At 44.3% G+C, this 27,876-nt stretch overlaps 1 protein-coding gene and 1 long non-coding RNA gene across 8 annotated transcripts in view; one reads left to right on the top strand and one right to left on the bottom strand.

The window, feature by feature from the left end:
* Window positions 1–24: 24 nt before the first annotated feature.
* LOC111744383 lies at window positions 25–23,277 on the bottom strand. The gene is made up of 3 exons (XR_002782129.1): window positions 22,441–23,277; window positions 5,717–5,802; window positions 25–273 (listed from the first exon to the last, which is right to left on the bottom strand). It is a non-coding gene; the product is annotated as an uncharacterized LOC111744383 (long non-coding RNA).
* The window catches only part of FGF1 (fibroblast growth factor 1), an 87,446-nt gene continuing 80,789 nt past the window's right edge, over window positions 21,220–27,876 (top strand). For 3 of the 7 annotated variants that reach the window (XM_023534926.1, XM_023534927.1, XM_023534928.1), the window contains exon 1: window positions 21,220–21,764. The gene's annotated coding sequence lies outside the window, so the exon portion shown is untranslated. The remainder of the gene's footprint in view (window positions 21,765–27,876) is intronic. The other 4 variants (XM_011367453.2, XM_023534925.1, XM_023534924.1 and 1 more) reach the window with 2 other exon arrangements.

Raw genomic sequence — 27,876 nt, 5'->3', positions numbered from 1 at the left:
CTTAATGCTTAGCACTCCTTTATGACCCCTCAGGGCTCAGGGACTGCACAGGTTCATGTAGAGTGACTGATCTCAGTGTCCTCAGGTGTCCTCAGATAAGTGACCTGGAGAAGGTGTTGGGCCTCAAGATGTAGGCTCTTAGATTTCACCTCTTGGCAGAAGCATGAGGAGACCAGATAGCAATGTGGTTCTGCGTCTCGGCCAATAACCAGGAAGATGCTCTGGACTAGAGAGCAATGGTTCTCAAGCTTGAGCCTGCATCATCGCCATCACCTAGAGTGGAAGAAGAAGGAGAAGACGCTTGTTAAAATAGAAGCCGCTGGGCTCCGCCCCCTGGGCTTCTAATTTGGATGGTCAGGGATGGGGTCCAAGAATCTGCTTTTCTAACAACTTCCCAGGTGATTTATGAGAGTCACACTTTCAGAAACCTGAGTCTAGAGTCCAGGGCTGAAGTCTAATCCTGAAGCCACATCACTCAGCGCTTTACAGAAAAAAAAAAAAAGAGTAACAGCCCTCTCCCCTGCCCTTCACCGATAGGTCACTTTACAGAAACCATAGATGTCCATAGTGGAGGGTGCCCCCTGGTGGCTCAGATGGAAAAATCACCTGAACTGTAAAGCACTTGCTCATGTGCTTAACAAGGTTTACAGAACTAATTTAATTTTATCTGCCTGTCTGCCTGACAAAAGGTCCAGGGAAACCCGAGATGTTCATCATTCACCATATCTGATCCACGTGTAGAGGAGGGGCCAAGAATTCAGACAGGTGTGTGATGAGTCAAACGCTTGGCTCAAAGCTGCCAGGGACAGCAGAAATGATTTATTTTCGTGGCTCTGGAATCAGAAGTGTTTTAGGAGAATCGTTCAAACCAGATTACTCACTAAATTCTCTGTCGAAGACTATGCCTTTGTAACATAAATTAGAACCGAACAATTTCAAAATGCTGGTAGCGCTATGTGACTAAGAAGGAAACTTGAATAACTTTGAACCATGTTCCCCCTCTAACTCTCCTGATATTAGAAAGCTGTCATTAACTGCGGTCCAGAGCACAAACGCTCTAACACCCGGTTTTGTCACCAGTTGATTTAGCGCAAGGATGCTTCTCTTTTAGCAGGCGTCACAGTAATGTTATAGGATTTGCTGCTACCTGCTGGTCAGTCCTGGAATGTGCAGGAGTTGGTCACTAGGAAACACTGTCAGCTAAGCCGGCTTTTGGGATTTGAAGGCATTAGAATCTCCTGGGGGACTTGTAAAACCATAGATTTCCGAGCTCCGCCCCCAGAGGTTCCTATTCAGCTGGACTGGGGTGGGACCTAAGAATTTACTTTTCTAATGACTGCCTGAGTGATGCTGATGCTGCTGGTTGTGTGTGCACCACTTGGAATAACACTGTGCTGTCCAAGACACATGGATGGCATTTGTAGGTCTGCTAGTGCCACACATTTCTAGAGCTTGATTATTAATCAGCCGAAGTACATAAATAACCAAGAGCTTCTAATTCAGGGTTTCTCAGCCTGGGCACTATTACTAATTTGACCTGGTAATTCTTTGTGGAGTGGGGAGGAAGGGAGGCTGTCCTGTACACTGCAGGATGTTTAGCAGCATCCCTGGTCTCTACCCACTTAGATGCCCGCGGCAGCCCTCTCCTCTCAGGTGTAGACAATCAAACATGTCTCAGACACCACCAGGTGGCCCTGGGAGGCAAAACTGCCCCCAGCTGAGAACCGCAGCTCTAAAAGGTGGGCAGATTTTCCTCTCCCGCTGGGTAGACTGTCAGGGCCACCTCAAGCATTGCCTTAAATACGTATTGATACTGACATATAGTACACTCTTGGTTCTTTGGATTTAAATAATAACAGAAAAAATACCTTACATTTGTTGGATACCTATTATGTACAAGGCACTCCGCTAACAATTTTTAATTACTTTAATTATTTTAGTGATGTGGAAACTGAAGCTCCGACAGGTTAAATATGATGTTCAAGGTCATGGTTAATATCAGTTGGATCTGGGTGGGGCAAGGGGAGTATGGGGCTCTCGAGACCAGTGCAGTCCAATAAAAATAGAAAGCAACTCACAAATATGAGCCTTGTGTATAATTTTACATTTCCTAGAAGCCACGTTAAGAACACTAAAATTAATTTTAGTATTTAACCCAATATTTGTATGCAAACTTTAATTATTTTAACATGAAATCAGCATATTTTTAAATGCTGATATATTTCACATTCTTTTTTTATACTTTTCTGAAATCTGCATGTGTTTTACACTTACGGCATATCTTAAGTTCCACTCGCCACGTTTTGAGTCCTCAAGAGCCACACATACTACAGCCCGCGCCTCTGGATAGCACAGGTCCAGACACTTCGCCTCCACCCAGCCGCCCTCCAGCCGTTATATGTGGAACAGCATGTGCCAATTTTATTTCGATGTCCTTCCATTTCTGCCTGTATTTCAGTCATTTTAACAGACTCACATACCTTTTCAGGTACTATGCGATCTGTTCTTGGAATATGTCTGCTTATTTGAAAATGAGGTCTGTAGTTTCATACAATTTATCAAACTGTAGATACCTCATCTGGTGGTCAGAGTGATGACTATTATCTCATTTTAGTTCCAATCGTTTTTCCGGTGGCTGTTTTCCCACAGTCTGTTTGTCCGTGCATAACAGAGATCATTCATCTTATCTGATGCTAATCACAGAGGCAAACGATCATACTCTTGGGTCTTTTGGTTTATCTCTGACACTCAGGAGTGTTCATCCTCCTTTGAGGATTCTGCTTTTTCACCAGCCCCTGTACAATGTTCCTCCCCATAATTCCTCACACTGTCCTTATGAAACATTTCTAATCACTTAGGAAACCAATCGCTCTCTAAAAAATTTTGTCATAACCCCTCCCCCCACAAGTCTTACCACATTTGTTCATACGAGTTTTACAGGTATGAAAATCAAGAAAGACTTAAATACTAAAGTCAAATTATACCAATAAAAAGTAGAAAAGAGAGCTAATCCTTATGAAATGCCTCCTATGAGCCACATATTGTGCTCAGCACTTGACATTCATGATCTTATTTATTTCTCTTAATAGTCTTATGGGGTGGGTGCTATTATGACTGCCATTTTTAGAGATCAGGTGAGGTGAGGAGAAATAGTGTTCAAGTAACTTCCTCAAGGTCTCCCAGCTAGCAACTGGCAGAGCTAGGAGTGATATCATGGTCTGATAATAGAGCTGATCTCCAAACCTCTATGCTCCACTGTCTGAAAGATGATGTGCAAATGTTCTTGTTTCTGAGTTTGTAAGGATGTAGTTCCATAAATTACACACCTTCCCCAGGATACCATATGCCTTCTCTTGATGTGGAAGAAAAGTAAATTATATTCTTGGTATTTTAGGGACAGTCTCTGAAGCACGTTGCCTGAGCTTCTCAGGAAGTCGGGCTCTCGCCTTGAATAGGGGGCTGAGATTAGGTCTGTTAGGAGCTCCAACCAGGAGGTCAGCAAGATCACCTCAGAACCCAGAGCCAGGAGAGGGTAGGGGCGGAAGCCAGGGCACTGTGGGTTTAGGAGTGAACAGGAGTGGAGATGTGAAACTGTGGAGTGAAGACAGACTTCCATGGGGAGGAAAGAGAGAGAGAGAAAGTGAGAGTGGATGGGAGACAGGGCTCAGGAGAAGCTTTGCTTTTGCTTTGCGATTTTGTTTCGTTAAAGACTTGAGAATGTTGCTATGCTGATGGGGGGAAAGCTAAGAGAGCTGAAGATACAGGAGAGCTTGGGGAGGGGATAGATGCGAATCAGCAAGGACCCTGAAGAGTCAGGACAGGCAGGACAGGAAGGTATTTGAAGCCCATGCCCAGGAAACACGTTTGCCAGGTTTGATGCCAAAGCCTTGTACCTGCATCACCCTGTCACCTCCTGTCACTGCCTGATAGTCCACCACTGTCAAGTCCCCATGGCCAAGTGAAAGTGGGAAGGTTAAGTGTTTACAGTTGGAAACATTTTCTCCCCACTGGGCATAACTTCACTCCGCTTCCAGGAAATACAAAACACATGATACCAGAATATGGATCCTGGGGCAGTCCCACATGCACCTGACATGGTTTGATCTAAGGGACACTGAGTCTGTCTCCACCTAAAACAGCTCTCACAGCCTGCCTCGGTTCCCTGAAATATTGAATCATGTGGATTGCCTTCCTGAAGAGTCTGGTTAAAATATAAACAGGTCGAAACCATCCTGAAAAGACCATCCGTGTTCATAGCAGCCTATTCGCACTGGCCAAAAGGTGGAAGCGACCCAAGTGTCCACTGAGGATGAATGGATAAACAAAAGGTGGTGTGGTCATACAATGGAATGTTATCAGCCTTAGAAGGGAAAGAGGTTCTGACACGTGCCACAACGTGGATGAACCCTGAAGACACGTGCTAAACGAAATAAGACAGTCGCGAAAACACAAATGCTGTATGATTCCACCCATATGAGATACCCAGAGTAGTCAAATACACAGAGACACAGGAAATAGAATGGTGGAGGGGGAAGTGGGGAGTTACTGTCTAATGGGTACAGAATTTCGGTTTTGCAAAATGAAAAGAGTTCTGGAGATGGGTGGTGCCAGTTGTATGACAATGAGGAAGTATATAAGTCCACTGAACTGGGCGCTTAAAATGGTTAAGATGGTGAATTTTATGTTATGTGTATTTTATCACAATTAAAAAAAAAACCAAAACAACAAAAACCCAGGTCATTTAAAAGGGGTTTCCTTCGTCACTTGTTCTCTTTTATTATTGATTTGGCTCAGCTTTGCTTTTCGGCAAAGGAAGCTCAGCTGAGTAGGGCATCAGGGAGCTGGGATCGGGGTGAGTGGGTGAGAGAGACAAGAGTCACGAGCACAGTAATTCACTGGGCTCTGAGATGTGCTTTGGGAAAGGCCAGATTTCAGGTTCCCGTCTGACCTGAGGGGGACACCCTGATGGGGTCCTCAGCAGCCGCAGGAGAATGTGAAGGAAGTAAATTCTTCCCAGACATTGGGGAGCAGTTTGAGAGAGGAGGGGAGACGTCAGCCTCTGCAGACTCTGCACTTTTACCAAGAGCTGCTAGACTAGAGTCTCCCTCCGTGCTGTAATGATATTGCACAGTGATTATAACTAATTAGGCCCCTGTGACTCAGAGCCGCTGGCTTGTTTGGAAAACCTTCTTTCTCCCAGATCTCCCCTCTCATGAGCTGGTGTAAGAGGGACCCTACAGCTTGTCTCAAAGTCAAGGGTGAGTGTGGGGATGGTGGAGCCACGACCATGACCAGCAGGCAGGAAGGGGGTTGAGGTGGTGGGGTTCTCGGCCCTGTGCTGACACCTCCTCCACTATGAGACCTTGGGAAAGAAATCCATTTTGGTCAAAGAAAGCAGCATTTTAGATCTCTCTCCTTAATGAGAGAGACAGAATTGCTGTACTAGTATGGAAACACTCAAGGAAGAAATACATTTCATTTCATGAATCTCCAACTTGAGTCCAAGCTTAACGGATGCTATTTTTATCAAATACTTTCTACTCTGTGACATGCTTTTCCAGCTTCCTATTATTAGACAAGTCAGGAAAAGTTCACATTTGATTTCTCTTCCTTCTGGCTTCTCTCTCCCCATTTGCGAGGGGTGGGAGTGGTTTTGGGGAAGGGGGGTGCCCTGTCCTTTCAATAAAATGTAAGCAACAGCCATTTGAAAACTTACTTCGGTGCCAAAGCATCGGAAATGGGCTCTGCCTCCTCTGCAAATGACATCTCGTCCTGGCTTCACCCCGTCCCAGATGGCATTAACTGATGGGACAGGAAAAATACAAATTTTAGAGTATTTATAGCATTGTTTCTCCTCATCCCCACTTCCCGTGAAGAAGGATTTTGTTTCAGCCAGCTAAGCTCTGGAGCCTTTCTTGTTGAAAGAACGTAGGACAACGTGAGACGGGCTTCTAAATGTGCAGTGTCGTTGGTGGAGTGGCTTAATGAGGCCACTGAAGAAAAAGGCGGGGGAGTACCTACTAGAGAAAGCAGAACGGGTCAGAAGGTGAGAGGGGGGATCAGAGAGATAAGAGCCGGGGATGGGTTGAACTTGGAGGGAATTCAAGAGATAAATTAAGGGGGATTTAATTTATCCCCCTTAATAAATTAATGGAGTAATAAAATGGAGTAGCTGCTGAGCTGTCATGAGGAAAATTTGGAAGAAATATGGAGATTTTCAGAAATGCTGTTGGTGTTATGAATGGAATCCACCCCCCTTGGCATGTTTAAGAGATTTCGATAAAGACATAAATTGGTTTCAATGCTGTTTTTTTGTGTGAGGATTGGGTTTGTTCAAGACAGTCTGGGCTACTAGAGGCTAAGGATCCTGGTGACGGAGAACCACCCCTCCCCCTTCTTCTTGCATCGACACAGATTATAGTCTAGATATCTCAAACTTGTGTTCTAGGGGCTGGGTTTGGACTGAAGATGTGTTTTGTGTGGTTTGTTGAGGGTTAATTTTTTTTTTTAAGACATCACTGAAAATTGAGATTTCACATTTTAAAAGCCTGCATTTCCTAATTCTCTTTTAAATATTAGAAAATCTGACAACATGAGATTCTCATTTTCATAAGGCGAAAGTAGGCTCATGTTCTCTAGTTAACCCCGCCCTTACCACTCACATAAGGTGAGTACATGCACGTACACCTGGCCTACTTCCTGCATTTGTAGGAATAGATCATTGGGGCCGGTTCTCCTGCTAAAGACAATAATGAGAGCTAGACTGAAAAAAAACTAAACTAAACTAAACTAAACCAAACTAAACTAAACTAAACTAAACTAAACAACTAAAATCAGCCTGAAGCCATTAAAAAGTTAAAAAGATGATGAAGAATTGCTAAACCAAGGTCTGGGAAAAAGGGCATTCAGAGAGGCCACCCCAACAACTGGGGCCTCTTTTCCCTTTGGGACATTTGCTGCTTCTGGAAGGGACAACTAAGAAACCGAGAGGCTAAGCAGCACCTAGACTGCTTTGCATGCCTAAGGGGACAAAAGTTGGAAGCTAGTACCCACCAAAAGAGAGGGGGCACTGTAACTCCCAATTTTAGGCTAAGACCCTAAAGGACTGCACCTTAAAACTGTATGGATTGGAAATAGGCCAGATTTTGCAGCCCCCCACCAAGCTTCCAATGAGCTAAATTCTTCAAATTGGATTAAGTGATCCCAGATTATTAGTTTCCCCTGTTGCCCAGCAGAAGCAAATGTTACATCTCACATTACTTCTACCAACAATTTTTCACATATAAGTTTAGCACACATGAAAACAACCAGATGCATAAGGAAATAAGACATGAATGAGATCTGGCAGAAACAATTACAATAAAGACAATCCCAGAGAACTCTAGTTACTGAAGTTATCAGACACAGACTTAAAACTACTTATATTGACTGTGCAAAGAAGATAAAAGACAAGATTGAAAACTCTGGTAGAGAACTGGAAACTCAAAAGAAAAAAGACAACTGAAAAATAATCAAATAGAGATTTAGAATTAACAGATATAATAATGAAAGTAAAGAACGTGATGAATGGGTTTAACAGAAGATTAGACACAGTTGAAGAGAGAACTGATGAAGTAGGAAGTAGGTGAGAAGAAAGCATTGGGATGAAAGACTGAAAGACAAAAGGCTGGAAACTACTGCAGAGAGAATGAGAGAGATGGCAGACAGAGCGAGACTGAAGTTCTAGGAGGAGGAGAGAGAGAGAGAATAGGGCAGCGGTAATATTTGAAGAGAAAAAAAGTTGAGAAATTGCCAAAATTGACTAAAAACAACAAGTCCCGAGAGGTCCAAGCAGGATAAATAAAAAGCCACATCTAGGTCCATCATAATTAAAATAGATGAAAACAAAAGACAAAGAGAAAAAATGTCAAGAGTGGCTACCATCACTTGAAAAAAAAGTTGGTTTCTTCTTGCAGAAACAATGAAAGCTAGAAATTAGTGGAATTTTTATATTTTTTAAGGAAACTACTGCCAACCTAGAATTATTTGCCCAGAGAAAACAGCCTCCAATAATAAAGGTAATATTAAAACATATCCAGGGTTCTTTACCAGAAGAAAATACTACAAGGTGTTCTTTAAACAGAAGGAAAATGAAAGGTTATAAATATAGGAAGAAATGAAGAACAAGGCAAAGGTTAATTTGTACAAAACAACATAACAATGTCCACTGGGGTTTAAAAAATTGAAATATACAACAAGTCCATATCAGTCAGGAGGAAGGGATATATGGAATTAAAATATTCTAAGGTACTTGTATTATTATGGAAGAAGATAAAAATACCAATCAACATTAGACCTTGATAAATCAAAGATACATACTATGATCTCTAAGATAACCTCTAAAAGAATAATAAAAAAGGATATAACTGTCAAGATTGTAGAGGGAAAAATAGAATATTCAAACACTCCAAAAGCAAGCAAGAAAGCAGAATAAAAAGGACATAGATTGAATGTCTACTTCATTCCAGAAAAAAATAAAAAGAAAAAAAATAAAAAGAATGTAGAACATGTGAGATAAATGAAAATACTTAATAAGATGATAAATTTAAATCCAAATATGTGAGTAATTACATTAAATGCAAATCAACAAAATACTTCAATTAAAAGTTAAAGAGTATTGAACTGGATAAAAGAATCGATATACTGTTTGTAAGAAACACATCTAAAACAGTTTTTTAAATACTGAAAATAAATGGTGGAAAAATTATATTAACATTGATAGTATATGTTAAAGTAGATTTTAAGCATTACTATAGCTAAAGGATATATTATAATGATAAAAATTTCAATTGTACACATCTTGAACACATCTTAAAATGTAGTTTTAGAAATATGATGGACCAAAAAAAAAAAACACACACACACAAGCAGAAGTGAGCAGTTAAATGAGTAAGGATATGGATTATTTGAACAAGATTAGCAAACTTAACTTAGTAGACTTATATGGAATATTGCATCCAATGATTATAGAATTCCTGTTCCCTAAATATTTATTACTCTCCACTTTCCAAGCAAATAACAGGGCTGAAATTCTCTACCTCATTTAATGTTAGATGTGGCCATAAAACTTATTTTGGCCAATGAAATGTGAGTAGAAGTCACTTCTAGGTGCTGATGTATTAGTAAAGATATCAATAAAGATATATCTTTTCCATCCTGAAAGCAGAAGGCTGCAGCTCCCTCAATCTGGGTGCTTGCTTGAGGATAAGAAGGAGCAGACAGAACTTGCCAGCCAACCTGTCAATGGATATGTTAATGTAGGTGAATGGGAAATACACCTCTGTTATTTTAAGTCACTGTACTTTGGGGATTATTTATAACCATAGCATAACCTAGTCAATTCTGACTAATATAGGCAGAAAAAGAGAAGGGCTTTTTTTCCAGCCACGGAGGTAAGCCTCTCTTGAAAGAGTAATTAAGTCCTCGTGAGTTCGTGGTGGCTTAAGCTCCAGGGAGGTGAGTGAAACAGGGCTGGGGCAGGAAAAGAAGCTTCCAGAAGGAGCTTGTAAAGACTGGCTGGAGGCAAGTTTGGAAGAGCTGTGGACTTAACAGTATTGCCCTGGAACTTGAAGGATCTCTAGTAGTCAGTGACAGTTGAATATTGGTAGAAATGGAGAAAATGAACAGCGGAGAATCAAATTGGGTAAAAGGAGGAAACAAAGTAGAGAACTATTCTCAATAAACATGTTACAGGTTTTTTTTCCTGCTCTCTAGAGGTAGCCATTATTAAGAATTTGGTAAAAATTTCTGTAGCAATTGCATATACATGTAAATACACACAATAAACCAATTTTAAAAACACAAATCAGATCAATTATGTTCTATCGATTATTATGAAATTTTTTCCCAATTAATAATATCTTAATGGTTATTTTTGGTGTCATCTCAAAGAGATTTGCCTCTTTCCTTTTTACTGGCTGCTTAGTACGTCACTGTATAGCTGTACCATAATTAAGTAACCGTTTCCCTGTTGATAGACTTTTAGGTTGTTTTCGCTATTACAAACAATGCTTCAGTGACTATCTTGCAAATAATATGAACACATTTTAATGTCTTCTTTCTACAGACAATAAGACCAGTTTTGCCACCATTTGAATGGTGAAAATTTTAGGCTAGGTAGCAGAAACACAACCAGGCAGGCTATTTGAGGTGACGATTTTGGTTAGGGGGTGCCTATTATGGCTGGATTATGCCCAGAATAGTGTCTTGAACATAGTGGGCACTGAGTGAGGATTTGCTAAATAAATGGATGGGGGAACAAGTGAATGAATCCACATCTACTGTAGATACTTGTTGAGTTCTCAGCCTCAGCACTACTGACTTTTAGGGCTGGACATGTCTTTGTTGCGGGAGACTGTCCCATATATTGTAGACGGATTAGCAGCATCCCTAGCCTCTGTCCACTAGAAGCTATCAGTATGATCCCAGTTGCAGTAATCAAAAACATCTCCTGAAACTGCCAAATTGCAGTAATCAAAAACATCTCCTGAAATTGCCAAATGTCCCCTGAGAAAAAATAGCTCTGGGATGAGAACCACTGATTTATAATATGGGTTTGATTTGTATAAGGGCAAAGACTCTTTCTAAAAACAACTGACTCTACAAAGGTAGATCCTACTTTTACCCAATCCTTCCATATTAAAATGGCCTTCTTCCTGGGTTTTCACAGTCCCTTCACTGAGCTTCCTAAATACATTATTCTTGGTCCAGATTTCACTTCTCTAGCATCACCTGATACCTCCTCCCATGAATTAGGTCAATCCTCATTACACACTGTCGATCCCCATTAATACATTCTCTCATCACCAAATAGCCCTACTTAGAGGTACTTATCAAAGTTAAATTCTTACATTTATTTGGATAATTATTAAATTAATCTGTTTCCCTCACTAAACTTACTAGAGTTAGCCACAAGTAAGAATCTAGCATAAACCATGCCAATTTTTGTTCACCATTTTAAAAGCTAGTGCCCCAAACAATGCCTGACACATAGTAAGTGCTCAATAGATGTTGGATAGGAGTCAACAGCAGCCAGCCCTAGGGTACAGTGCTCCTGCGCCTTTTAAAACAATTTTAAAAAAACAATGTTCCTGTACGCACATTTAAAAATTGATATGTTAAATTTTCATCATTAAATCCATATGGAATCAAGAATAACTTCTATCATATTGTAAATACTAGAATTTAAAAATTAAGCTATGACATCATTCTTTAAATGTAACTATTAATCTGTAATTATTATTTCTAATATTCTCTATGATTTGCTTTCACAGTACTCTCCCTCAAAATCAAGGGATGGAAAAGACAAAGTGGTTAAATGACAAAATTCCTTAATTAATTATTAAGGGAAGCTGGATTGAATTACTAAAGGAAGCTTCCTGTTTGGGGACCTGGAGATGGAGATTTTTACATTTGGTGCAATGGCACCTCAGGAGGATTTGTGAAGAGTAAAGGGTATGCTTTCCAGTACGGGAAGGATTATTATGAACCCAGACATGCTCTCAAGCAGGCTAGTTTGAGGAAAGAGCACCTCCAGGAATTGAGAACCTGGAAACGGATTCTCTAAAAGGAATCCTTGGTATGCTTCTTGGAAAAGTCTTGAAGACCACCACCCTGGCGGTAATGCAGCCTGGTGGCCTGCAGAGGGCAGTGTTGGCCAAGCCACTGGGCTCCATCTCTGGCGCTGTCTCTGGGTAGCAGAGAGGAAATGCGATTCACTTCAGACTCAGTGGGTAGCCCAGGCTGGGCAGTGTGTGTGTTCCAGTGTGTGTGCTTGCACAGTTCATAATTCATAGCAAACTGGTTCCAAGGGGAAGGTAGGCCGGAGATTCTCCATCCTGTACCTAGAATCACCACCTGGGACTGTAAACAGATGAAAACTTCATTCATTTGTTCTCCCCTTCAAGAACTGAGTTTGGGGAAAGAAATTGAAGATTAAAGTCATGGGTCTAAATCAACCAAGAGGTTTTTGTTGTTCCTCTTATGAAATGAAAACAACAGTAAAATCTCCATGTTTATAGCTTCAGGAGGCAGTGAGCAAAGTGGCCGAATGCTGCTGCTCTGAAGTCAGTCAGATGGGAGTAAAGACACTTCTCCTTGACAAGTTCACCTTTCGCAGCCTCTGCCTCCTTGGCTGTTGGACGGAACAAGACTTCCTTCCTCCCTGGGCTGTTGAGAGGATGAGTGAGACAACGCAGGAAAAGTGCTCAGCACATTAAAGCATTTAGCAAGAGCTCAATAAGCAACGATTACAATGGTGAAGATGATGATACTGAATTGGCATTTTGTCAAGAGGAGTGTCTCAAAACTTTCCATTCAGATCCAAAGAGGAAGAATTGAGGTGAAAGAATCAAGCTGTTTAAATGTTTTAAGTTCTGTGAGCCCGGGAGTTAGAAGCAGAGACAGTCAGAGGAGAGAAGCAGAATTGGCATGATCCGACGTCGGAGCTGAGCTCCTTGACCTTGTGCCTGCCAGGGCTGGGGGCTCCACCCATGTAGACAAGAGGGTCTTGTGTCTAGAACAGTGTGTACTTGATGGGCATCCGTATGTGAACTATATGACGTGTCCACCAGCCTCAGACATAAAAGCAATGGCTTTGTTCGTTATGTTTATCTCTGTGAAACCTTGAAGAGTGGGGATGAACTAGTAGAAATAAAGTTATTAATTTGGACTAATTGTTTGGATATATTAAAAGCCCCAGAGCAAGACCCACACTCTTCTGCCTTACATGGGGAAAGGTAACAGGGACTAGTGCAGAGAGGCATGGAGACAACTTGGACGAGATAACTGTCTTTTCACCGGGCAGCTGTCCAGCCTCCAAACAGCTTTTGTGTCCAGTCCAATAATAAGATCACATGGGAGGGGGAGAAATAAATACGAAAGTGTTTGTCCTTAGGCTTTCTGCGGGTACACGAGCATCAGCCTCCCTGGCAGGCGCCCCAAGAGCGTGGCCTCACGACCATTCCATTCCGTAGCCTCTTCCTCAGGCTCTCCAAGGCCCAAGGCCGGGAAAACAACCTGTACCGTGTGGGTGTTGTGCGTGGTTGGCGCTCAGCCCTTCTCTTGGAGCTCCATTCACAGCAGAGAGGGAGCAGGAGACAGGGGACAATCAGAAGGACAGCCTGACTCCAGGGGGACAAGGGCATCGCCTCCTCTTGTTGAAAGACACTCCCTCCTGATGGAGAATGGACACTCCCCTCCTGCAGCGGCCTGCCCTCAGCAGTCCTGGTAGGGCAGTGTGGACGCTGTAGGCTGCTGGAGCTCCCGTCGCCCCAGACAGAAAGTACCCCAGAGCCAAAGCGAAGAGGTGAGTGGGTGCGTCCATTTCTCCAAGGGGCTCAGACTGTTTTGGCCGTTCTGCCTGGCTTCAGAGTTGCGCTCAGCATGAATGCTCCCCCACCCCCACTCCCCTTCTTCCCCTTCTCCTCCCATATTCGAGTCTGTGGCAGGCTTGAGTCTTTGTGATGGATGCTAGAGTAAGATATTCCTGACTCCCTTCTCTCATTTGGAGGCCCATTTGCTCCCAGAAAAAAATAGGGTAGGTCTAGTTCTTAGCTGGGAGCGGGCAGGGAGAAGCAGGAAGTGATTTCTACCAAGTGAATTATCTTTGCTGAGATCCAAGAAGACATTTCTCGCAGGAAATCATTAGACAAATCCCATTACAATAGAGTTAGTGCTTAGTTTTTAAAAGCTCTGCATGAAAGAGGAAATAAAAGGATGCCAGCTGATTCTTTGTAATTGGGCAAAAGGGAAAAAACAAAAATGGGATATGCAGAGCTTCTTTTCCCCTCGGTCCCTTCCCTACTTCTTCCTGACTTCTTACAGTCCTGCAAAATACACTTAACAGACCCAAGAACTCTTTTCTTTGATTGAAAACCAATAAAATCAAGGATTTGGGGAGAATTGTGCTGTATGTAAGCAGTCTCGAGGCACAAAGAAAAGAAGTGTATTTCTCAGAGTCCTGGTTTCTTCTGCTCTCCCAAGCAAGCACATGATACACCTGTGCTTATTTGGGGTACAGAGGTTTCCGTTGCCTGCGCATGCATACCATTATTCCTTGACAAGAACTTGAATATGTCAGGATTCTTTTAGCAAGAATGGACTGAAACCGAGTTTGAAAAGACTCAGGCAAAAAATAAAAGGAAATTTTTCCCCTCGTGTAACCAAAAAGGCCAGGGCTTTGCTATGGTGGGATCCAGCTGCCCAGATGATGGCATTTCTCCCATTTCTTGGCTTTGCATCCCTGTGTCATTCCCTTCCCGGGAAGGCTCATCTATCTGGAGCCAACAGCTCCAGACTGACATCCTGCTGGCACAGCCACCTTGTAACAGTACTAGCTGGAGTCTCGGGGTCATGTCTCACTGAACCAGTGTGCATACGGTCGGTGCCCATCCCTGCCACAGGGCATAGTCATCCCCATCCAAAAACCACGTGGACTAAAGGCAACGAAGGGCTGGGTTACCAATGGTGATCGAGGTGATAGTCCTAGGAGAAGGGGACAGGACAGCCAAGGTCGACAGCAGCCATTGTGCTGCCCTTTCTGCAATGAATGCTCTAGGTTGAGTCAAAGCTCCTCCGATATAATTCCTTCTCAGTCCACATAAATTAGTGATGGAAGGTCGCATAGTAAGGATAATTATTAACAGAACAGGTGACTAAAACATCCCATGGCATGTCATTCCTAGAGATCCCTGATACTGGGGAAGACACAGAACGCTTGTCTCTGGCTGTCCCCAGACTACTTACCATGCCCAGACCCACTGGGCCCCCGCCTGCCTGTGCTCACATGGGTGTGCCCTTCCCTCTGTTTTGCTTATGTGAACCCATCTTGCCTTCAAGGGTCATCTTTGAGGCTTTCTCTGGCCTGTCCAGGCTTTTCTGCTGCTGTGTCCTTCTCTGAACCTTGGTGACATTAACTGTCAGTGTTGAACTCACTGTTCCCCATTCTTTAAGAACTTCTCACCTTGAATTTTACATTCCTGGGGGAAAATCAAGTTTCATCCTTAGCCCTCTCCATGGTGTCTAACACCAGATACCTGGTGAAATGCTTCCAATGAATTGAGCCATAGAAAACCAGGCTCCCTAAATAGCTTAGAGAGGATGGCGAGATGGAAGTCCTTAATTCTGATTTTAAAAGTAATATAGTAACTATAGCAAACATTGATTGAGTGTCGAATGTATGCTGAAGCCCCTACAGGTACCATCTCAGGTAACCCTCACAATGACCCTACAAGGCTATTATCCCCATTTAACAGATGGGGAAACTGAGTCTCAGAGAGCCAACTTTTCCTAGATCATACAGCTAGTAAGTGGCGACATGGACATTAGAACCTAGCCACGCCTGCCATCTCACTTTCTATTCCGTTTACCATTTACGTGCTTACCACTGAAGTGTCTTGCTGCCTGATTTAAAGAGCAGGAGGCACAGGTGATTGGTCAGGAAGCATGAGAAAACCCAGATATTTTGGACCCCTCTTCTGCCACCTGGGCTTGCAGTGCCTCTGCGGGTGTTCCTTATTAGATTGTACACAAGGGTGAGGGATCACACCCTTACCCCAACAGGAAGGTTGGAGGCACAGGGATTTCACAAGAAGAGGTGCCTCGAGGCCTCTGTAAAGAGCGAGGTGTGTTTTAATGAATTGAGGGTAGAGTGTCTTCTGGGAAACCGTAGCTGGAGGGTGGGCTTTAGAATTTAAGCTTGCCCCTCTGACTGCCCTTCATTGCCCATGGCCCTGAGCTTTTTCCTGTCCTGTGACCAGGGTGACCAAGCTACCTCAGAAGGTAGCTTACAGGATTTAAAAAGCAACCAAATTCTGATCTCGAAGGAAGCCAAACTCTTGATAAAATGATCAATATATTTTATAGCATCTGTGCTTCTACATCCAGCCACTAGCCTCTCGGCTGATATAGTTACCTGTGTGCTGGGGAAGCACTTGGTCTGCGGGTGTCTGGTTCTTGTGCTGCACGCTAACCCATTCGAATGGGTGAGCATCTTCTCAAGAGCAGATCATCTTTGATTTATGTCACAAATCCTCACAACACCCCATGAGAGGATCAGAGCACTGGTGTTCTCACAACCGAGGCACAGTGTGATCACGTCCCAGATCATACAGTAGCAGAGAATGGCCTGGACTGGGGATAGAGAAGCTCTGAGGTCTTTAGGATCCAAGTCTGCTCACTTCTCCATGAGTTTATGATAGGAAAAAAACAAACAAAAACAAAATAAAACCAAAAGACTTAGTCTAGGTAAAATTCTTTGGGTAAACCTTTAAGAGAAAAACCACCACGACTAGACCCAAGAGAAATGAAAACATGTCCACACAAAAATTTGTATGCAAATGTCTATAGTAGCATTATTCATGACAGCCAAACAGAGGAAGCAAACCAACCGTCCATTACCTGATGAGCAGAGAAATAAAATGTGGCATAACCATGCAACGAAATATTTTTCAGCAATAAAAAGGAATGACATTCCGATGAACCTCAAGGACATTATGTTTTTTAAGGGAAAGAAACCCATGTTATATGATTCTGCTTATATTAAAGGGCCAGAACAAACAAATCCATAAAGACGGAAAGCAGATTCATGGTTGCACAGGACTGGGTGGAGGGGGAAGTGGAGAATGATTGATCAGGTGTATGGGGTTTCTTTTGGGGACGACAATAATATTCTAAAATTTGGTGGTGGTGGTGATTGTACAACTCTGAATATACTAAACCCACTTAATTGTATACTTTAAATGGGTCAGCTCCATGGTATATGAATTACATCTCAATAAAGTTGTTAAAAAAAAATAGCTAATGAAATAATTAACCCAGTGACAGGACGTCCCTGAAAGATGTGGTCTCGCCCTCTCTGCTCTGATGAGCTTATGTCTTGTCTCACTGAGTTTGGCCATAGGCCAAATTCAAGTGGAAAGGATATAGATAGGAAAGACAGGACCTACAGATTTCTCCCTAGAATCTAAACTAGGAGGATTTTCTCTTTCTTTTTTGTACAGATGATTTAAAATTTTATGGGGTTAATCTCACTATTCTATTTTCATTTCTGGGTTTCCAATCATGCTTCCTAAAGCATTCCCCATTCTAGGATTATAAATCTTATTAAACTAATGATTTCCTGTAATGTTTTTCTCTCATATTTTCCTCTAAGGTTTGTCTTATTGTGTTTAAAGCTCTGATTCCTCATGAATTTAAGTAACAAACTGGGGATCCAGGTTCTTTTTTGTTTGTTTTGCCAAATAGCTAGTCACTGATTAGATCAGGAGTTTCTAATTTGTGATTAAAATGGACTTGATGTATCTTAAAACTTCCTGAAATTAACTGTAAAAAAGTGTGTGTGTGTGTGTGTGTGTGTGCGTGTGTGTGTGTGTGCGCGTGCACATCTCAGGGAACAGAGTTAAACAGCTTGTCAGATTCTCAAGGGGTTTTGTGAATCGCAGAAAAACCATTGAGCCCTTTCTACAGTCCATAACCTGGGATCCAGGTAGGCAGTTGTAACACTGAGGCAGAATTCTAACACTGAGGCAGAATCTGAGCCGACAGTTGGTAAAGAATTACAAGGGAGGCCTGAATGACGACTCTTGGCGAAAGTTCTCTGTCACATGTCAAGTGAGAGTCACATCATCTTTCAGTTTGACATTTTACTGACACAGAGAACAAGATATGACTCTCACTGGCTCCCCCTGGGCCTATAAAACTTTAGGTTTTTAATCATCTGACAAAACAGTGGAGCTAACAAAACTTGGGACCCTCTTCTCATAGAATTAGAAGAGACTTACAGTCCAATAAGTATAAATAAATATAAAAGTGGATGTAAAACTGCCATTACAAAGAAGTTTGCAGATCCTTATGTGCAGACTCAAGCATTTGTGTTATATATATATATATATATATATATATATATATATATATATATATATATATATGCAATACCCAATGTGCCAGGCATTGCCTAGACTGGTTCTCAAAGTGTGGTCCCTGGACCAGCAGCCTCAACATCACCTGGGAACTTGTTAGACATGCAGATTCCCAGGCTCAACCAAGACCTATTGAATTAGGTACTCTGGAGTTGGAGCCCAGCAATCTGCATTTTAATAAACCCTCCAGATAGTTCTGATGTACATTCAAGTTTAAGAAGCACTGGTCTAGGTACTGGGGATATAATGGTGAAAAGACAGATAAAATCTTGTCTTCTCATAGAGTTTACATTCCCGTGTGTGTGGTAGGGAAGAAAGAAAACAAATAAGTAGATAAATAACTGAATACAATACTTTGCAGATTTTCCCATGGATTGCCCATGTCTGCTTCATTTCCCTTTGCCCTGTTTATCAAATCGCTCCCCCCGCCAAACCACCCGTCATCTTGGCAGCTGGTTCACCATGAGGCCAGCATGCCCTTCATCTAATTGCATGATTGGGCATAAACAGAAGGAAATTCTTTGCTGGAGGGAGAGAATGGCATGCAGCATCTGATTTCTCCTGTCAGCTGATTAGGATTTGTTGTGTCCGATCAAGGTCAAATGAGATTGGAAAGAAAATGCAGAGTGTCTGGTGTGTGTTTCACATAACTGTATCATTTATATAAACAGGGTGAACGAAGGAGAGATTTTAACATGAATACTGAATGTCAGTCTTAAAATTCAGGGATACGAAGATAGGGCTTATGTGTTATACTTGGAAAAAAAGAAAATCTATTTGTTGGGGGCATTTTGAACCCTGCTAACTCTATCATGCTCTGATTCTTCTTTCATGCCGGCGCAGTTAAAAAAGTGATAGTTTTATGTCTTGGTTTTCAGAGGCACTGAGCACAGAATAAGCCAAACCATGAAAATACCACATTTTACCTTTACTGCCCTTCTAAAGCTCTCATAAGACGTTTAGAGCCACTTTCTATAGCAGCAACCTCCAAAGTGCTGGGGAGTGAGTCAATGTCTTAGGACATGGAAGAAAAAAAATCTCACCTCCAGCACCAGTCACAGCATTTTAGATGTGAATGACACTGGCCAAGGCCACACCTCTGTGGATAAACCTACCAAGCTTCTACTAGGATTTCTTTCGGTCCTCCATATCTGTCATTTTCTTCCTTTCTCAGACCCACCCCTCACAGTGCCAATAGGCTCACATATGTTTTCATTACTGCAGAAATAGCATTAAAAGTGGCCTAAGAACTTTGAGAGAAGATATGGTTTCTGTTACAAACTCTATATAAGAGCTAGCAAACTGTTGATGCTTCATATGTGGCTTTGACAGTTATTATTTCCACAAACTAGTTCCTGGCCCAGAACTGGAGCTACTGTGAGGCCAGACTTTTTGACTAGGTAGCCTCCGAGTCACTTCCCGCACGAAGTCACAGTGAAGCCCCAAAGCAGTAACATTTTCATATTTCATGGCTCAGTACATCCGAATGTATATCATTTAAAAGATAAATCTAGATACTTGGCATGGGCGGAAGGTTGAAATAGAGAACTTGAAAGATGTTAAAGTGAAAAATTTTTTTAAATTTCAATATTGAGGTGAATTATATTACAGTAGGTACTTTAAGAACCTGAGGAGTCATTATGTCCCAGTATTTGGACAGTAACGTTTCCAAACACCCAATATGTAGTAAAGAAATTCTTTATATCCGTAGCTAGGGGTTATAATTTGCCTAAAAGCTGCATGGTTTGTTTTTCTAACTGCATTTGACAACTGAATGCAATGGAAAAATAAAACTAAAATAATGGCTCACACTTATATTACCAGATTCCAAGGTGCTTTCACACACTTTAGCGCGTTTGATCGTCACAGTGATCCTGTCGCCTGCCTTGCAGGGAGGGTGTGGTTAGGAGCATCTCATCAGTCTCCGCCAGGAGGGAAAAAACTGGGAGGCCTGAAGAGCTGAGTCACCCAGGAATGGTCGGCATCACAGTGTGGGCAGGTTCAAGGGTGTTAACCTGAGGCGGGAGACCCGGTTGTAGTCACAGTGAGGAGTTTAACTAGAGGTACACCTGGGTGAGACTCTGAGCCGCATTGCTGTCCTCAGATCTTTGGGGTGTATCCTAACTTTAATATCTAACGTTCCACGTGCTTAAAAGGAGTTAACATGCACACTGGATGTAGTGTAATAACTCTCCACTGTTGAGATGATCGAACTCCTTTTATCTTCCTATTACTCAGAAGGCCCTTTTGAATTGTGCACTTACTCGGGAAGATTACTATTTTTTAAAGTAAATTACTGGTACCTGACTATGTGGAAGTAGCACTTCATGGAGCTTCCAGTTAATGAAGTTTGGAGAAACAACCTTTTTTTATACCTTCAAGACCCTTTTAGGAGAGCTGCTGCTCATCCATTATCAGAGCTGTGTGATGGTATGCCCCAAGTTCTGTTATGGGCTGTGAGCTTCTCCCTGGCTCGCCCCTACAGGAGGCACATGGGTGCTCTGTGCAGAGCGTGGAGATCAGGCCTCCACCTCCAGCTTCCCAGAGAGCACGTTTCTAGTTCTGACTGGTCAATCTGTACCTGTCTTTCTGAATCACCAGGTGGGCAGGCTTCCGTGTGCACACACACACATTCACACTCACACCTCCCAGGCTCAAATGCCTGCATAGTGTACAAGGACGGGACTCTTCATCGGAGCTATTAATCAGGTTTCCATCTGGTCTCTTCAGAGACACCTCCTGATCTGTCTCTAACCTTTCAGTCCAGCTTCAGTTCCCACGTTCTGGCAAAGAGTTATTTGCGCAGGCAGCTTCCTTCCTTCTCTCCCTTCCTCCCTCGCTGTCCTGGCAGTGGCATAAAAATACTGTCCTCTAAAGAAATCCATACCCCTGCAGCTGGGCTCACCTAAGGATCGGTTAGTGTACCAGGGACAGACTTGGCCACTGGTGAGGGATGGCAGAAATATTCTTTCTGCAGCCCCTCCCCAGCCCTAACCTGAATGGTCATTGCCTTGAGTGGCTCTGCAAAACACCCTCGGCAAGGCTTGGCTCTGGGAATGGCACAGACACACTCACACACACACTGCCACACATGGACACCTACACCCTATGCAGGGATGCCGGATGACATTACAGAAAAGGACTCCCTTTCATCTGGCAGCCTTCTGATTCTCGAGCAGTGTTTCTGAGCTATGACCTGCTGTTTCCCTGGCAACTGGGGCCTCAAAATAAACAGGATTCTGCTCAGACGGGCCAGTAGTCCTTTCAGTCCAGCTATTTGCCATAAGACCAACCACGCTAAAATAACACCCAGGATATTTGCTGCCACTGTCTGCTGTCTCTGCCTTCCTTCCCTGCTGGCCGATAGCTTTGCGTTCCTGGGCTCGCTCCTAACTGTCCAGAGTGGGGGGTACCTCGAGCTCTGTGCATGTCTCTGTGGGTGGGGTAGGTATGGGTAGTTGCCTAAAGGCAGGTCCCCTCTGCTGATAAACAAGATCAGAGAGAGACCTAGCGGCCGACATTCTCAGCCCCCACGCCTGCCTCCTTGTCCCCCACACAGCCCTGTGGAACTGGTAGCCAGCTCTGTGGCATGGTATCTGGAGGCGGGCCAGCAACCTGATGTGCGTGCCACGGCCCGTCCCCTCTCCCCACACAGAGTTGCAGTCACGGAGAGAGAGCCGGCTTGAGGCTGCCAGGGAAGCAGCTGCAGTGCGGTGACAGTGACAAACACGGAGCAGACGACACCAAGTGGATTCCCTTTCCTCTCTGAGGGAGAGAGGCACAGCCCTCAGCCTACGAGCTCTTCAGGTAAGAATCAGGTTTCTGTTCTGGGGAACGAGAGCAGGTTATATCCAGATCTGAGGTTGTGCATGCATGTGTGTGTGTGTGTGTGTGTGTGTGTGTGTGTGTCCATGTGCAAGTAAAAGGCCACATAGAAAGGGAAGAAAAAAGGGAAAAGTTAAGGCAGTAAGATGTTTTAAACAAATACCACTGGAACGAGCATTCCTGCAAGTAAACACCCAGAAGCTCCCCTCTGGCTGGGTTTAAACCATCGTGCAGTCCATCGTGCAGACTGCTCTGGGAGCCCAGGCGCATAAAAATAGCCCTTGGAGTTCAGAAACAGTGAAAAGGATCCTGTACCATGTTGCCCCATTGTCTTCATTCCCCTGCTGCCAGGCGGGTGAGGACTGGAGGGGGCAGAGCATTCTCATCTACTTCAAGTGCTGGATACGGCCTTTGCGGTTGGCAGAAGCCGAAAGCATTGGCCTTAGTGAGTCTGGCTGGCATTATTTTGCTATGTCACACTCAGCCTTTTGGGGAGCCTGGAAAGTCAGCTGCCTTGCAAAGCCTGTCTACTGGGTGGGCACCTTAGATTTTATCAACCTTTCGATATAAAAGTTGGACTGAAATATAGGATTATCTGCATGTATTTTGATAGGGTGGTATTCTGATGGCCCCACTGGTCACCTGGATTACTTCTTACCTGACCTTCTGATCATCTTTGAAAATCACAGCCTCATTTCCGTGACCCTCCAGATAGGTACTGGCAGAGAAGGAGCAGGAATGGCTAGCCACTGGGCACATTCTCTGGCACTTATGCCAAGCCACACCCACGTCACTACTACATGACAAAAGTATGCAAGGCTTCCAGACAGGAGCACTTGAAAAATTCGGACCTCTGGGTGCTGGGGTGGGAATTTCAGACATTCAACCAAGTGCCCATTTTTCAGAGACCCATGAGGGCAGGCACCCACCTTATTTCACCTCTCAGGCCCAAGAGCTCCCTCTGTGCCTTGGCAGAAGGCAAACACTGTGCTTTCTCTAGCTGTTTAAACCCACGCCCACCTCTCTGCCTTCCTTTCTGCTTTGGAGACCAGCACTTTCCCTTTCATTTGCTACAGGGATTCAACTGTTTATGATTTAGCGCTGCAAACACCAGTGGGAGGATGTGAGCATCCGAGCAGAAAGCGAGCCAGGCTCTGCGTGGGAACGCGCCAGCTCAAGGGTAGCAAAGGGGCGAAAAGAAACAGGCCTGGCTTTGCAGAGTGGTGTCCAGCAAAGGGCTGGCCAGCTGTTTACTAGGGCCATTTGTGTGAATGAGTATGGATTTTGGTGGAGACTGTGATTCACAGTCACAAATTCCCTTTTCCTTTGTTTTCTTTGTGTTGGTCATTGAGGGCTTCCGAGGAAAGTCCCTTTTGAGATTGTATGTCTGAAGGCAAGAGCGCCAAATCGGCCACTATGAGCAGCTGGCAGACGCAGGGAGACTTCCTTCTGTTGACCCCGCCTTTCTTTCTAGGAGGAGCAAATAGATTTGCAAATGAGGTACTTAATCAAAGACAAAGTTAATACACAAAAACCTAAGGGAAGAAACACTGAGTTTCTTGTAAACTCCCTCCCAAATCTGCTGTGCACATAAACATATATGGCTTGCCTGGTTCCAGAAAAGATTTAAGGAATGAATATTCAGTTGATTAAGTGGTCTGACTTTACAGTAGCACCAACCCATGATGATATTTTCAATGGCAACAGTGGATGGACATCTATGTGTTCCATCTACCCCTAATGAAGGGATCTTATCCCAGGTAAGACTATGTGCTTGCTTATTTGCTGACATGCATTCTGTAGACCCTGAATAAACTATTAAGGATCATGGAGCTGGCAGTCCCGCTGTGCTAGCTTCCAGGAATGAGGAATCCTGCAAAGTGGAAGGCACACCCCTTCCCTCTCATCTGGTAGGTGATGCTTGGCTAATCCGATACTCCTTGATTTAGGCTACTAGAAAAATAATCTACTCATTTGTGCCACAGATATAATCTAACACCTATACATGCCCTATAAATTGTATGTGAATATTTTTCTTTAAGAAAAGTACTTTAGGAAAGGATTTGTTAATCAACAAATGTTCATTGAGTACTGACAAGGTGTTCCATCTCGAGATGTGACTGGATCCACCCACCCAACCATAGAGGCAGGAGGGGCCCTACCTGGGAGGGCAGGTAACAGAGAGTGAACCTGGGCTAGCAGGATGTCCAACTCAGCTGGGTGATAAAAGGAGTCCAAGGTATAGGAGTAAAGACGAGCACCTGGGCCAGTGGCCTACAGGAGAAGACAGAGGGAAAGAATTGTAATTATTTTGAACCTAAATTTCACTACTTAAATGAGGCAGCCTAAACATAGTGACTAAGTGCATAGACTCTGCAACCAGACTCCCCAGGGTTCAAATTCAGATTCTGCCACTTAGTCCTGTGACCTTGTGCCTCCATTTCCTCATCTGCAAAATGGGGTAATAAAGTACTACCCTCGTTGTTGAAAGAATCAAATGAGTAACGCTTTTCGCAGCATGCCTGGTTTACAATGACTGCTATATGTTTGCTATAGTAAGTTCTGAAAAATCTGCCCATGAGTCCACCTGTGCCAATGTCCAAAGTGACACTTTATGTGTGACCACTGGTGCCACCTTTTGGGGGGCACAGAGGTGCTCTTGCTTTGCATGGAGTTTTACTTGCACCTCTGAGCATTCAGAAATAGAAGAGCTTCTGCGAGGGTCGCCAGTGTTTCTTGAGCTTGGCTTGTACAAATCTCATGCTTGGCTTTGTGTGAATGACCTTACCAAATTCTCATAACAACTCTATGAAGTAGGGGGTATTATAGTGGCAGGAATTGAGGAACGGAGGCTTGACCATTTGCCTGAGGCCACACAATTACCAAGTGGCAGAGCCAAACTTCACACCCATGCTGCACTCCTAACCAGGTGGAGTTTGGTGACAGGAATTCAAAAGCAGGTAATATCTGAAAATCTAGAAGGTAGACTAGGATTTGGAAGATCTGCCAAGAGATGTAGGACCCCAACTTGGCCCACAGGCAGAATCTCTACCTTGAGGACCCATGACCTTTGAGACTGGGGTCTCTAGGAACAATACAAGAAGGCCGGCATGGGGACAAGGTGGGCCTCAGGTTTTCCTGAACCAGGCAGTGAATGATGCCCAAAAAGAGAGGAAATGGTGCCTAATAACAGAGACAGAGGCACAGCAAGGGTGCCAGCCTCAAGTCCCTCAGGCCTAAGGTCAGAGGTCTTCTTGAGCTAAGCCTGAGGTCAGGACTGGGTGACTCCAGTTGTGGAGAGAGGAGGAACAGACAATGCAGAACTTAGCATCTGGGTGTCATGAAGTTTACAGTGATATAAAAGACTTGGCTTGTCAATGCGACCCCTCTAAATAGAACATTTAAAATGTGGCTTCCAGAGATTTATTTTATACATAAGTGCTCAAGACCACCTCTCTGACTTCATCCGAAGAAGACTGGCAATGGGAACAGGTGTGATGGGCACACCCACCTTACAGCAGGGCTGTGTAGATGTAGAGCTTACTAATGAACAAGCCTCACTTCTGCCCCTCCATGGGTCTGGTCCAGGGTTTTTCAGTTCACAAGAGAGCTTGTTAAAAAATCAGGTCTCTGGGTCCTACCGGCAGAACTCCTGATTTAACCGAGTTTCTGAGGGACCCTAGATTCTGTATATCCCGGGTAGGGCTTAGGTGATTCTGATGCCTTTGGTCCACAGGCCACCTTTACGGACACCCAGGTCTTACGGTGGCTCTGGTCTTCTTGTCTTTATTACTCTTAGTGAGAATACAGAATGTGTGGCCTGACTCAGTGGCAATTTGCATCTTCTTTGTCATCACCTTCTTCCTGCATTGCCATTTCCCTTGGACTAGACCTCTGCCTGTAACTATAGCAGTGACAGCATACCTGCTGCCTGCTGAGTTACTGTGTGCCTGGCGCGGACGGCACTAAACCCTTCGCGTACGCTCTTCTCTCATTCAATCTTCACAAGCATTCCATGAATTAGGCACTATTCTTATCCACATTTCACACATGAGGGACAAGGGCCCACTGCTAGTAAGTGGCTGGTCTGCCGTATGAGCTCAGGACGAGCGGATTACCATGACCTCTGGGCTCGTCTATGAGGCAGTTTGGGTTCTCTGCCAGTTCAGCCGTCCTCTCTCACTCTCTACGGTGTCTTTCTCCAGTTAACATGCCTAACTTGCCGACTCCCATTCCCAGACTCCTAAATAATTTCTTCAGAAGATGACGTGTCCCTGAGCCTCCCTACTTTTATCTCACTCAAGAAGTCAAAAAGGGTTGGGGAAATGTGCAGGTAGAAGGTAGGTGCTACGGGTTGAATCGTGTTGCCTCTCAAATTCACATGGTGAATTTCAGAATGTGACCTTATTAGCGATAGCGTCTCTGCAGAGGTGATCCTGTCTAAATGAGATCATTGGGGTGGGCCCTCATCCGGGAGGACTGGTGTCCTTAGAGAAGGGGAAAGTGGGACCCAGAGATGCAGATAGCAGAAGATGACATCAAGAGACACAGGGAGAAGATGGATCTACCAGTTAAGGAGAGAAATCTGTAACGGATCCTTCCCTCGCAGCCCTCAGAAGGGACCAACACAGTCGATATCTTGATTTTGGACTTCTGGCCTCCAGAGCTGTGAGAGAATAAATGTCTGTTGTTTAAGCCACCCAGCCTGTGGTTCTTGTATGGTAGTCCGGGCAAACTACTCAAGTGGGAACCAGATTCTTGGATGCCCCCTTTAGGCCCTGACTTTGGGACGATCGAGTTAAAGGCCAACACATTATGCCAAGTTGCAGCAACTTTGCTTTAACTCTGAGTGCTTTTCTATGTGCTTAAACAGTGTTCTGGGGAGCCCAAGGCCCAGCACAGAAGAAAGAATGAATAGAAAGGATGAAGAGGGAGGAAGGAAAGGAAAGGAAAGGAAAAAGGAGGCAGGAGGAGAAAGAGGAGAGAGAGAGGGGACCGGGATGGGGCACACCTGAGGGCCACTAGTGACACTTCAGGCTCGTTCGTCTCATTCGTAGGGCACCTCCTGTGTGCCTGGGAGCGCGCTAAACACCGGCCGCAACAGAGCCTGGAACCGCCGGACCCGACCTCTGTGAAAGGTAGAGGCTAGATGGGGACACCGACATCAATCCTGAGGGGTTCCAAGAAAGCACATGCAGGGTACTGGGCCCAGTCAGGGGACCTGGAAAAGCTTCGGAGAGGGGGGTGCACTCGAGTCGAAATCTGGAGAACCAGCATCAACTGGGTGAGGGCAGAGTGTTTCAGGTAGAGAGACGAGCATGGGAGAAGGTCACATGGTGTGAGGAAGTATGACATCACCAGAGGGCCCAGGGAAGTGGGGGGGGGGGGGTAAGGTGAAGCTTAAGGGGGAGGTGGGGGCCAGACCATGGCAATAGCATTGAGGATTTAGGTTCTTAAGCTGAGAGGCACAGAAAGCCTGGAAGGAAGTGATCCTACAGAGGGCAAGCTCTCATTTCAAGAAAGGAAATGTCGAGATAGAGATGCCGATGGTGTCAGCCAGCAATGGGCATGGGATTGGCTGCACTGCCTTTAGGATGTGAAGTTCTAGGCCACTTCCCAAATAGTGTTCTAGCCGTGGTCCCCGCTCAACAGAGTGTGTTCTAGGTGTTTGTCACGGACCCACTGGGAAGGATCTAAATAGGGCCAGTTCTCTCCCGTCAGCAAGGTTAATCAGCTCGGTGCCAGACCAGGCTCAGGCTGGGGATGGCCAGGCAGCCCCTTCTTTGGTGTCATTTGAAGGACATAGAGAGGCCTCGTGAGTAGAACCTCCCCTTTGCCTGAAGCTGCAGGAGTGGGCATGTGTTCAGGAGGATCGTCATGCAGAAGGGCCGTGGAGAAGAGCAGAGGGTCAAGTCGTGAAGGGGAAAGAGGTGAGGGCAGGGAGCCCAGGCAGACCCCTTGAAGGTGCCGGGGTGACAGTGGCAGAGACAGGTCTGAAGTGGGGCAGAGAGTGCTGGAAGGAGGAGCGCAAAGGACCTGAAGTCAAATTTTGCCTTATTTGTGATTACACACAAAATGTCGCAAGATGGGCCTG

The sequence above is a fragment of the Pteropus vampyrus genome, unplaced genomic scaffold (genome assembly GCF_000151845.1).
Source record: "Pteropus vampyrus isolate Shadow unplaced genomic scaffold, Pvam_2.0 Scaffold134, whole genome shotgun sequence".
Classification (NCBI taxonomy): domain Eukaryota; kingdom Metazoa; phylum Chordata; class Mammalia; order Chiroptera; family Pteropodidae; genus Pteropus; species Pteropus vampyrus.
This window is presented reverse-complemented; position numbering and strand designations above follow the sequence as displayed.